Source organism: Salminus brasiliensis, chromosome 7 (genome assembly GCF_030463535.1).
Source record: "Salminus brasiliensis chromosome 7, fSalBra1.hap2, whole genome shotgun sequence".
Classification (NCBI taxonomy): Eukaryota; Metazoa; Chordata; class Actinopteri; order Characiformes; family Bryconidae; genus Salminus; species Salminus brasiliensis.
Window position 1 is genome coordinate 27,375,888 of NC_132884.1, and position 12,214 is coordinate 27,388,101.

Sequence of the window (12,214 nt, forward strand, 5' to 3'; positions counted from 1 at the left end):
TGCTGGTCAGACCCTTTCCTGATCTGGGTCTGTTTAACCCTTCACCTGATTCTAATCTAAAGATGATCAAAAGAAGACTTTAAAAAGTGCCTTTGTTGTTTATTAGCTCAATCTTGTAATGAGAATATAAGAGTAACTGAATTTTGTTAAATATTGCTGAAAGATAGATTTTTGCCCCAATATGTTAAATTAGGCAAATAAACAGCAATCGTGCATAAAATGGATGTTCATTAATTTCTAAAATAAATAAAAACACATAATTTGCAAACATCACAAACACAAACACTTCCCTAGATGCTTAAGAACCTTCTTGATTTCCTGAACCTTATAGTGTAATTCCCCTACCTCCTTCAGGGACCCTTTGAATGTGCCCCTTGAACTGAATGTGGACCCCTGTTACTCAGCTTCTTCCATGTAGCACCATATCACTCCACCATTGACTATATTTTCCCTGCTGCAGTGTCCCGGATTGAACTCATGAATCAAATTCACGACAGCATCCAGATTTAAGGTTAAGTTTCAGAATGACAAAGTTACATTTTGCTCAAAGGAGTTTTTCAGGTCTAGCATAAAGTCTTTTGGATAATGCAAATATTATGTCAAAGCAGAGTGATGGATAGTGTGGAACAAAAATGAACAACCTCTGCTTCAAAGCCTACTATTTCATTTGCACAACACTGCAAGGCTGACAGTGGAACTAGTCTTTATTAATGCGGCTGCTTGTGATGCTCTGAGTTCTGAAGAAAAATCCTGTATGTTCAGATACAAGCAAATGCTTCAGAACTCACTGCACAGTGCCATATCATAGACCAGATTAATTAACCTCAGTGAAAGGGGTGAGTCCAAAACTATATTCACATACAAGTAGTATTGTTATTCTAAACTATTAACTTCTCAAGTAGATGTAAAAGTAGTCATCTAAGTAATTGCTTGAGAAAGTATCTAGAGCAGGGGGTCCAATCTTATCTGCAAAGGGCTGCACGTTTTAATTTCAAACAAGCTGAAACACACCTAATTTCACTGGTTTATTCTGTTGCTCTCAGTCTTCAAATAATTGATCACATGGGCTCCTGCATGGTTGGAATAAAAACCTGCAGCCCCTTCGGCCCTTTGCGGATAAGGCTCCTGCATGAGTGAAAAGACTACTGAGGTAGTGAGTGACTTCACAACAAAAGTACACAGAGCATACAGAAAGGCTCAACCAGGCAACAACCAAATCACTGAGCAAAAGTAAACAGTATAATGTTCCAACTAACACATCCGTACAAGCACCAGCGTGAGAAGAGCTAATGTATTCCTGCCTTTATGTGGATAAAATGGACCACAGCAGCGCTCTAGACCATTAGCTTCAAGTTCAGTCCTTAAGAGCCACTTGCTCTTGTTTCAGTTTTTCTCTGCCCACAATACACATTATCCCTCTCATTAAGGGTATGTGATCATTAGCTGATGACATGAATCACGCAGGCAGTAGTTAAAACAATGCAGGGCAGTGGGTCCTCCGAACTGGACTGGAAAATTACTGCTCTGGACTATAGACAAGATTTTCAGCCCTAGACAATATTTAACTTTGACCTCCTGGATGACCTGGCTTATATGCTTATAGCTCTCCAGTAGGTTTTGGATGAACAACTCAAAAGGATCTCAACTGTTCTCAAAGGTGCATATTTGCAGTTAGCTATTAATTGTAATACTGTTTAAAAAATAATTCATGAAAAAAACTTTTTTTAACAACAGAAAAAATAAACCTAGCAATAATTTTGTTGTAATTATGTCAAGACAATATTCAACCACTCAAAAGGCCAACAGTCCGCTGATGGGCCAAAAGATATTACACAATTTTATTACCAAAAAACAGCCCCACCACTTTATATAGAAGTCTCTGTAGTTACAGAATAATACGCCTATAACAGGTGTTATAAGACATGGATTATTAAGGGGTTCAGTTAATTTAGGTAAAGACTTAATGATGGCCAAGACTGAGCTTATATACATAAAAATAATATGAACAATTAATTTTTAAAATCCTAATATTGCCTCAACATTATGAATAGTAATGACTCGATAAATCTACTCCATGATCAGAAGAAGACATGATTAAATTACTCATATTTCAAGACATCAAAATGTTTTCTCTCCTGACTGACGTATGCTCCCCTCGCTGTCAGTCTCCATGGTTTCTATGGTTACGACATAAAGTGTTACCTTTAAAAATATCTTTACAGACATACTACCCTGTTTCAGTAATGACAGTAATGTTGGGGCAATCATACGTGCAAACATTTCATAGATACGAACATAAATAATACATTGTGTATTTTAAAGTTAGGTCAACTAGGTAAAAATATACATTGGGTGTTTTTTTAATGCATTGATCACTATTTCTTTGAAGCAGAGTCTGGGTTGGTCCACATAAAACATTAAAAAGATGGAAATCTTAATAATTATGGTGCACATTTTTGCAATCAATGATATATTTATTATCACCCAAATATCCCATGTGAAATATTTATTGGGACAGGTAAAATAACAAACAAGGTAAAAATAATAATCTCATCACATCACGTTATGTTTTTTTACCTTCTTACTGGTTTTACATTATAGTTAATGGCTTACCCTGCAGTTTTCATCAGGGAAGTACGTGCAGTACAGCTAAGGATGTAATGCAATATTAATACATGATTACTAAAACTAAAGAGTTTTACAGCATTGTTGAGACAGGTAATAAAAAACACTGGAGAGAAATGAAATTACGTAAAGTAATATGACTAATAAATGACTGCGCCTTCATCACCTGCAGCACTTTTTGTTTGAACGTGCTCAATTTAGCATTTTTCAGCTCCATCACAAAACCAGGAGTAGCCTTGCTGTACATGGACCTACAAGATCACTTTACACACAGTAGGCTGTGTGACATTTAATCAGGTTTAAGCTGCCTAAAATGTGACCTCATTATGATTGGACAAACGTTGTTGGGGGTGTGACTGACTGACAACCACTGCACCAACCAAGATGAAGAATGCAAAACCCCTGGAAGACTGAAACACACTGGACACATCTTAAACTAAAATTATATCAAATGTTTAATTCAGTCACATTGGATGCCTTTCAAGCATGAACTGCCAGTTTAAGGTCCTGCTGTCTCAAAGGGGTTCTAGCCAGACGTTAACTAGGTCACTCCAAACCCTTAATTTCATTCTTCTCTGGATTTCCTCTTGTGTATCAAATTGTTGGCTTGCTATATAAGCCAATTGCCAAGTGTTTGAGCAGCAGATCACAGAGTGATAGCTACACATTCTCCTGCAGGATCTTCTGGTAGAGAGCAGAATTCAAAATTCTGTCAATTATGGTGAGTCGCCCTTAAGGCCCTTAAGCAGCAAAGTACACCACACAATCACAGTACCACCACCATGTTTGACTGTTGGTATGATGTTCTTATTGTAGAATGCTGAGATAACTTTATGCCAGATGTAATAGGACATTTTCTCAAATTACTGCAACAGGGTAAGGGGTTCTCCTAACTAAACATAATCATGATCTACTCTAAAACCTGTATACACATCAAAAAGACTATATTTGTATTCCTTCATTGGGCAATTTTGTGGAAATTTCTTAAGGGAATTAAACTTGCAAATAAAGCAAAGAAAGCCAATACAACGTGCACTATTAGTTTTACATGTAATATGTATGCCTGGCTGTACAGTAGTTATTTCCAAATGTATTTCCTAATAATCTCGAGACAATAAAAGTGCATTAATCATGTTTGTAATTTTGTCAACCAAATAGGTTTGTTTTACTTAGATTCCACCCACCCTTAGAATAATGGCTATTTTAAGTAATTAGGTCACTGTTTTCCAGTTGCGTGGTTATCTGTGCACTGCCATCAGGTGGAAAGCATAATTGCACCGTTGTCACCACTACAAAACGTCCTATACAATGATTTGTCTCTATGTGATGATGGAAACACCTTAAAACTGTACATGTACATTAATTACAGTAGGTAGGCCTACATGATTTGTATGCTGTAGCCTACAGTATCAGCACATTCATGTAAAACAATTAACATATGTATCTTTTACAACACAAGCATGTCTGATTTGCCTTTATTAATATTCATGCCCAAAACTGAGTCATGCCAATTACACAAGTAGAACTGTACAACATGTCTGATGGGAACATCTACAGTTATGACTATACAGTTATGGCTGTAGCTCCTTTGGAATTGTTTGGATGTGAGGAATATTGCATTCTGCTCCACCTCACTGGTATGACACATGTCAACAGAGACTGCTTGTCAGAATGTAAATGTTTTGTCTGCAGAGCTAGATCTGATCTTAGAACAATGGCTGTTCACTGGTGGGAGTGTTTTCATCTTTTCATCTTATGTCTTCCAAGCTGATGAATATGACACGATCACGTTGCCTGGAAAGACTCTCACCCACAAAGAATGTGGATACAAAGAATTGTTCACTTCACAATGATTTCATGGTGCAATGTTCAGCAACATCTCGGTTATCTTTATTGTGCTTCACAAAGTCAGTCAAACTTCAGGAGTCACCCAGATATACCCAATATACACCCAAATGTGTTACATTAGTATTTTACCACTCTTGGCTCTCATATCCATATCCAGTTTTTCTTAACTGGTCATGGGATCAAACCCTGCTTTACTGAGTACAGGCCCATAGCCTAAGTAGCCCAACTGCATTACCATTATCATTACATATTGGACCAAGGGGTGTATCTATAACTGATGGGCAGTGGTGGCTCAGCAGTTAGAGCGCCGGGCTATCGATAACAGGGTTGTGGGTTTGATTTCCGGGCTCGGCAAGCTGCCACTGTTGGGCCCTTGAGCAAGGCCCTTTACCCTCCCCGGGCGCTGGAGTTGGCTGTACTTACTGCCCCTAGTTCACTAGTGTGTGCGTATGTTCACTACCACAGATGAGTTAAATGCGGAGGACACATTTTGCTGTACACTGTACAGTGACAAATACATGCACCTTTACCTTTTTTAAAACACACTGGCAGAGTTACTTTGGCATTAAGAGGAAACAGGATCACACAAGACATTTGCTCATTCATCCGTGAAGTTACCAGTATGTTTTACCACTTGCACTACCAACTGCAACACAGTACTGATACATAACATGCATAATATTTGCACTATGATTATTTGCACAGATGTACAGATGTTAATTTTCTGTTAAATCATTATATATGTACATAATAGTTTGTATATAGACATCTACTCAGGCTACATATGGATATGCAGTATTCATACCTGTACAAGTACAGCTTTCTGATTACCCATTTTGTTTTTACAGATCTTTATTACTTTTATTTATTTATTATTCTATTATTCTATTTATTGTTTAGTGTATTATTCTCTCTTAGTGTAATATTTGTTAACATTCTGCTTGTTTGTTACATGTCATTCTTGTGTTGCTCTCACCAAGTAAAATTCCTTGTATGTGTAACATACTTGGCGAACTAAAGAGATTCTGATTCTGTTCCCTGTTCATTTTACATGAAATAAAACAAACAAAACTAAGTCAACATCAACAGAATCGCCACAAAACACTGCATCAACTGTGTTGTTATACCATGTGTACTGTTCCACAGCAGGATGGTGCCTGCAAATGACTTTGTGGTAGATGTCTATTTTTTTTAGAATGAAATCACAAGCCTGCCTGTGAGATCAACAAGGATCAACTGATAAGGTAACGCTGTAATAGAGGAGAATATTTGCTCAGCATTTTCTGTTCCCAGCCTGATTCATTCAAAGCACATAGAGCTACTGCAGCGGAGCCCCATTGCGGGTGACCTTCTGAATGAGATGTGCTCCCAGGCATTGATGATGAATATGCATTAGAGAGATTACAATGAGGTGACAAGGCAGGAGCTTTCATCCAAATAGCAGCACAGCTGGCAGCCAGTTCTTCAGAGCCACTCCTTTCCTCTTACATAACAGCACAGAGAGGGCTGACAGCACTCACGGTCCACTCATCTCAGCCGAGTGTGAAAACCACCGGCGCGGCTGTGTGTACATTTCTGTCCTGCCTTAAACTCACAAGACTGTCAACAAGCGGAACTCTCAGGGGTTCTGTATCAAAGTAAACCATGTTGTAGTATCATTACTTGTTCCACTGCATAGGGGAATACATACACCCATTATTATGAATTATGATGTCGCAAGGGGGACGGAGGGTGCCGGGCTAAAACAAGCTCCCTTCAGGAGTAGCTCCTACTACCATCTGTCAGTGCTGGAAAGCCCCAGTGGCTTGCAATGGGGATTCAAGCCTCTGCTGGTTGCCCTTCCCTGTCAGAGGGGCAACGGAGCAGAACATTCTAGGGATGACCAGACACTATTCAACCGTAGCAATCCAATCGCCTTTTGCCAGCCAGGAGTAATTTGCATAAATAAGCCATCACAGCCATTAGTGACCACTGACTACATATTATTGTTGATTGCTTTAGTCTACAAGGTGAGACAAGATTGGTGTAACTATGTAATATAAAAGCAATTCAATCAAAAACGATTTCAAATCAGGGGCTCTCAAGCAGAAAAATCAGCTAAGAGGGTTGCGTCCCAATCCCAGTGATGCTAAAGCCATCTGTGGTGGGAGATCACGAGAGCCCAATTGGCCCCTATAAGTGGGTGCAAAGAACGGTATCTTGTTAGGTCACACATACAAAATTGGGTGGTGGCTGATTTTACTGCAGTCTCAGTGAAAGCGTAAAAAGAGGAAAAGGAAGCACATTATACATGGCCAGTTTAGAATGGTAACAGGAATTGTCAGCAGCTAAAACTTGCGAGGATTGCCACCAAGGCCTCTTTCAGTCTGCTCAAAACACATCCAGATTTTCAGTTTCACATCTTATGTTTCACAAGGGAAAATTGATGTTTCTCTTATGTTAATAAATAATATAAAGGCTTAAACATGCATTTATATATTTTTTTATCTAATCCTCATGCACAGTTACTTTCTATTCCCCAAAAAGAAAAAAAAATCTAAATCATTAATGTGCCTGTACAAATGTGTGGACACTCTGCAAAGGCTCAGAACTCAGCAGCCATGGGCTAATCAATGTTTGATGTACACCACAGAACATCCGGAGAAAGCAGATCATTTTAGAAATGAATGCTGACTATTGAAGACAAAATATAACTCTGTCTACAATCAGCAAAGATACATTTGCAGAAAAAAATAAAGTGCATCTCATGGCTAGAACACCTTGCCAACTGTGCAGCATATTGGCGGATGCTTTGAGGTTGCGTTACTGCCAGTGCCATTAAAGAGAGAAATGGATTTAAAATTCCAATAAACGCTGGATGCAAATGTCAAACAACTGTTAACACGTTGTCAACATGCTGGAACTAAAAGACGATGTCTTCTACAACAGGACAATTATCCAAAAAAACTCAAAATACACTTTTTGGAATGGCCCTCCCAGTGTCTCTGACATTAACATCATAGACACATGGAAAAAGTTTTCATCCTAGGGCACCTTTAAAATATCTTGTCCAATCACTTATCATGTTAGAATATACTTAATTCTCCATATTCTCCATTTCTGATGACAAACCTCTAAAACCTTTAATGCCACCTGTAACCAAATTCAACATAAATAAAAATAATTAAAAACAACAAGAAATATGGTGTTGTGACACACAGGCAGCGTACCGGCTGTGATAGAGCTCTCTGAACCAGTGTGAGCTTGGCAGAGAAAGGCTCCTATATGGAAGACAGGCTTGGCTTGCTGAGCTCATGCATGGATGGGCCCTGTCTAAGTCCCTGCAGGACTGAGAACTAGCAGTGGGAGGGATGTCCAAACTCCATCTGGCTCAACGACTCCTAGCCCTTCAGGCCTAACAGAAAGACCCTCAAATGTGCACAGTGTGAGGCATCTAATAGAAATAACATTTGAATAGAAATCTTGTTTTATCTGCATCTTCATAGTTGCCAAAATGCCTTACAGTGATATTAAGCAGTGAAATGGTTGCACTGAGCAGCTCCCAAGTTGCTCCCAATGTTAGACGAAGCCTGTGGTACAGTAAGAATCATGCAAAGCCAGGCTATAGTGTTTTGGCACAATTAAAATGACCAGCAAGGAGGAGGTGTGTGTTGTGACATTAGCCTGCCATCTAGTGGACAGTGTGTAATTAACATAGGTGAAGAGAAGATGACAGTGAAGAATAATACAGAAAAGGTCCAGTAGAGTTTATTCTTTGAATATTATTTACAATTATTAGAATCCAAAGTTAATAGTAAACATATTGAAATTGAACCATTAACAAAACAAAGTTAACGATAACTGTTCAGTTTCTTGTTTTACTTTGTTTAAAATTAATTAAGAAGCAATTAGCCTAAAAAAAAAAATAGCAAAAACAGAGTTGTGTTGTATTACTCTCTAGTAATATATGTGCACATGCCGGTTCCTTTAAAAGAGCCCAAGAATGTCACACTGTATTTACCTTGGCAGTTGAGTAATGAGAGATTGCTAAATAAAACTGTCATATTGTGAACCTCAAACACTGTTGTCTCTGCAAAACAAATAAAAAAAAGCCAATTCATAATATCATTCAAATTCATAACAGTCTTGACATTACCATTGGAAAACCAGTAAAATGCAACGGTGGTGGGAGAATATGGTGTTGTTAATACTGGAGAGCAGCACATCACCATCAGATCTTATAGTTATGGGATTATGGGTTGCTCTGCAAAACCAAGCCTTGTGACCACAGCTTTTCCTGTGCCAGGAAGTTCAAACTAGGTCAGAGACATTATATATGAGGATTCCGGTCACATGTGAATAGGAAATATGAATGGGGGTTCTCGTAACATTCAACATGGCTTCTGTTTATGCTTTTCAACAAAATGAGCCAATCAGCTTGCTCCCTTCTGCACGTGGAGATCAGCCCAAGTGGCGTAGTCAGAACAAGCTAAAAAATCATGTTTTTTCAGTGTTTTTGTGTTCATGTGTTTTCAAGGCAAACACTACAAACTATTAGTGAAGTTTTTGTCAAACTTCATCAGTGGTTTAAAATATGTTTTTAAAACGTAACTTGACCTTCAGTTTTGAGTATTTTGTTCCCTCCCCATTCATAGAGATAGAAGCCTTGTCTCGTATGACTAGAAATAACTGCCCAGCAGTATTTCAAACATGTCCACCAGACTTGCTTACTTGGAAATAATTACAGTGTTTTTGTTACAGAGTTAAAACTATGCTGTAATATAAGGGTTCAGTGAGCTTTCACCATAAACGGACCAGTGACAGCACTAGACCTCCGTAAAAGAAAAATCAACATATTTGATTCTGAGGCAAAATAATAGGGTTGAAACATCTAGGCATTTTTCAGTTAAAGCATTCTTTGCCAAATGTCATAAATAAACATAACACAATAAAAGAGAACATGTGTGGCATAATGTCGGTCTGTCAGGGCATCTTCTTCTAACTTGCATTGCAGATGAAAGAAGCACGGCGCCATTCACTGTTGAATGATTGTTGTAGTGTGGTCTGACAAAGTACAATTTTGGCAGGCCAGTGTCCAGCCCAGCTTGAATTCCCTGCTTAGGTACATCTAATAAACCTGGTAATAGTGCCGAGTTGCATCCAGTATGTTTGAACAGGGAATTCACCAAACTGTGCTGAACACTGGCAGTTCAGGACCCCAACTGAAGAACTCTGATGTAATAACTGAATGGACAGGCTTGCACTATGCTTCTCCACCACAGCAGGTGGCACTAAGTCACAAACATATTACTACAGCTACACCTTGCATAAAAGAAATGAGAACTAACCACCAACTTCACCATCTATCAGCACAAAAGTGTTGAAGACAGATAAGAAATGAAAATCATCCACATAGCCACATAAAAAGAGGACAGTGGGGTTTGGAGAGTCTTATTGTAGCTTAGCATCTGTAGTGGAATAAGAAACCATAATATGGCTACACTTTAATTACTGTGAACACCTGCCTGCTGTTTCCATGCTTGTAAAGCCATGGTTGGCCATGCATCCTCACTGTAGTATCCATCTACATTCTGTCTCCCCAGATATCCTACTGTAGGCTGTAGAACAAGAGTAAGATCAATACAAACTGGAGCCAACTATGTGCATGTAAGTGCAGTGAAAGAGAACAGATGCATGTCAAATCAGCAATCACATTAGACACATCATAAGAATGAGAATGGCGTACGTATAACAGAGAAGCCCCTATGACTTGCACCAACTACTACTATTTTAAAGTATACATATACATAGACTAATACTAGCACAAAAACTCAACATATAGGAACACATATAAGCTCTAATGCATACATATAATGCAGCAGTAATTAGAAACACATATTTAACACAGTTAACACTATATGTTGATCTATGTATGAGCCAAGACAACCATATTCACCATTTGCATTAGACATAGATCTGTGTAGCAAACACACACATACACACTGTCATCAATGGCCCTGTGCTATTACCGCTGAGTCACCACCACCCAGCGCTGTCCTACGCCATTTAATTTTATCATTGTATCCTTTCTTTACAAATACCTTCAAAAATATGTAGTCATAAACAAATGTATAAAAATACAATCTACATAAGTAAATCTAAAACTGATCAATTAAGAACTGATATCAGTCTTATTTTTCAAAATGCTGAATGAAAATATGAGAACAATATAACCTTTCAGTAAAGTAAAAAGCAACTAGGCCCCGAAACATTTTATTGGACATATTACATCGCTGCTAATGCAATTTTACACCCTTGACTCGTGGGCAGCTGTTAAATAATTACTATACTTATGCCACTGGCCTACATTCAACCATTAGCCTAAATTACAGCACTAAATTGGTTGACGTAGCAACAGTATAAACATTTTTTATTTTATTATTATTAAAAGGTCATTTTCATTAATTTCCTAGTTCTGTTCCTGTGAAGACACTTGTGAAGACTATGAAGAACTGTTCTACAATAACAAAAACCATATATATATATATATATATATATATATATATATATATATTACGGTGTTTCGGTTGTATTGAATGCGATTTTGATTTAGGAAGGCGTCATTGAGAGACAGTTGAGTTTAAACTGCTATAATGTGGCTCAAATGCGTCTAAGGCCATCTCCTGAAGTGGTTTAAATGATAAGATTTTTTGTCTCTCTTTTATTTGCATCCTGAGGGCAATTCACACATGAAGTGACCAGGTATAAACGGAGGCATTATGGCCATATTAATCAAGAGCAAGAAAAAGAATGATTTCAGAGTGCTCAAACTGTTTTCGGAGCCTGTGTAGAGAGGAGACACATGTGTGATTGCCCCATGAAGCACCATTTACAGACGGCCCTTGAAAGTGCGATTTGACTTGTAATTCAATAACACTTCAAAATCACAGAGGTTGGCAATTGCGTTGCACACAATGAATTACCACCAAAGTATCTGGACATGTTTTAGACTCTTGAAAGAAGTTATGACGACTGCAGTTTACAGTCTTAGTAAACTGGGAAAGACGTTGGCCATTATAGTGATGATGTGCAATGAATGTCAAGGCAGTGAACAAGCCCTCTTAGTGCAAAACCCACTTACTCACATACACTGAACACCAGAAGAGCTCATCAATACAGAGTAGTTTCTGTGATGATGGGGAACATGAAGTGAAAAGTCCATTTTCAAAGCATGAATTATGTCCAAGTCATGTTGGAAAATGACGTATTTACAGGGTCAGTGCACATTATATCATCAAGTTTAGGGCCATGTCGATAGAAAAGGTTGATAACTATTTGAAATTGGTTATGTCTTAGTTCTTTCTCAGCAGCATAAACACTGCAGTCTGTTTTAGTGGTTTAATCTAGTGAGGACATTCTAATATGTTTATAAACATATTGCTGACCTAATGCTTTACTATTTGCTAATATATTTGCTCTCTATTGGCAAAAAAAAGAAGTCAACAAAAAAAAGCATTTTCCCAGGGTGTTTGTGTTGTTTTTTGACTGAAACCACTTGAACAGACATCACATTATACTTACGAGATCCAAAGTTGTAAGTATGATCTACCGAGATCGATTTGAGGGCTGCATTAGTACAGGCCTTCTGCCAAACTAAAAATAGGGGAGGGATACAAACAAATAGTCTAATTAAGTACATTAGCATTGTAAATATGCATGACAGCAATATACAATAATGCATGTCCCTTTAGGTTTTATTGTA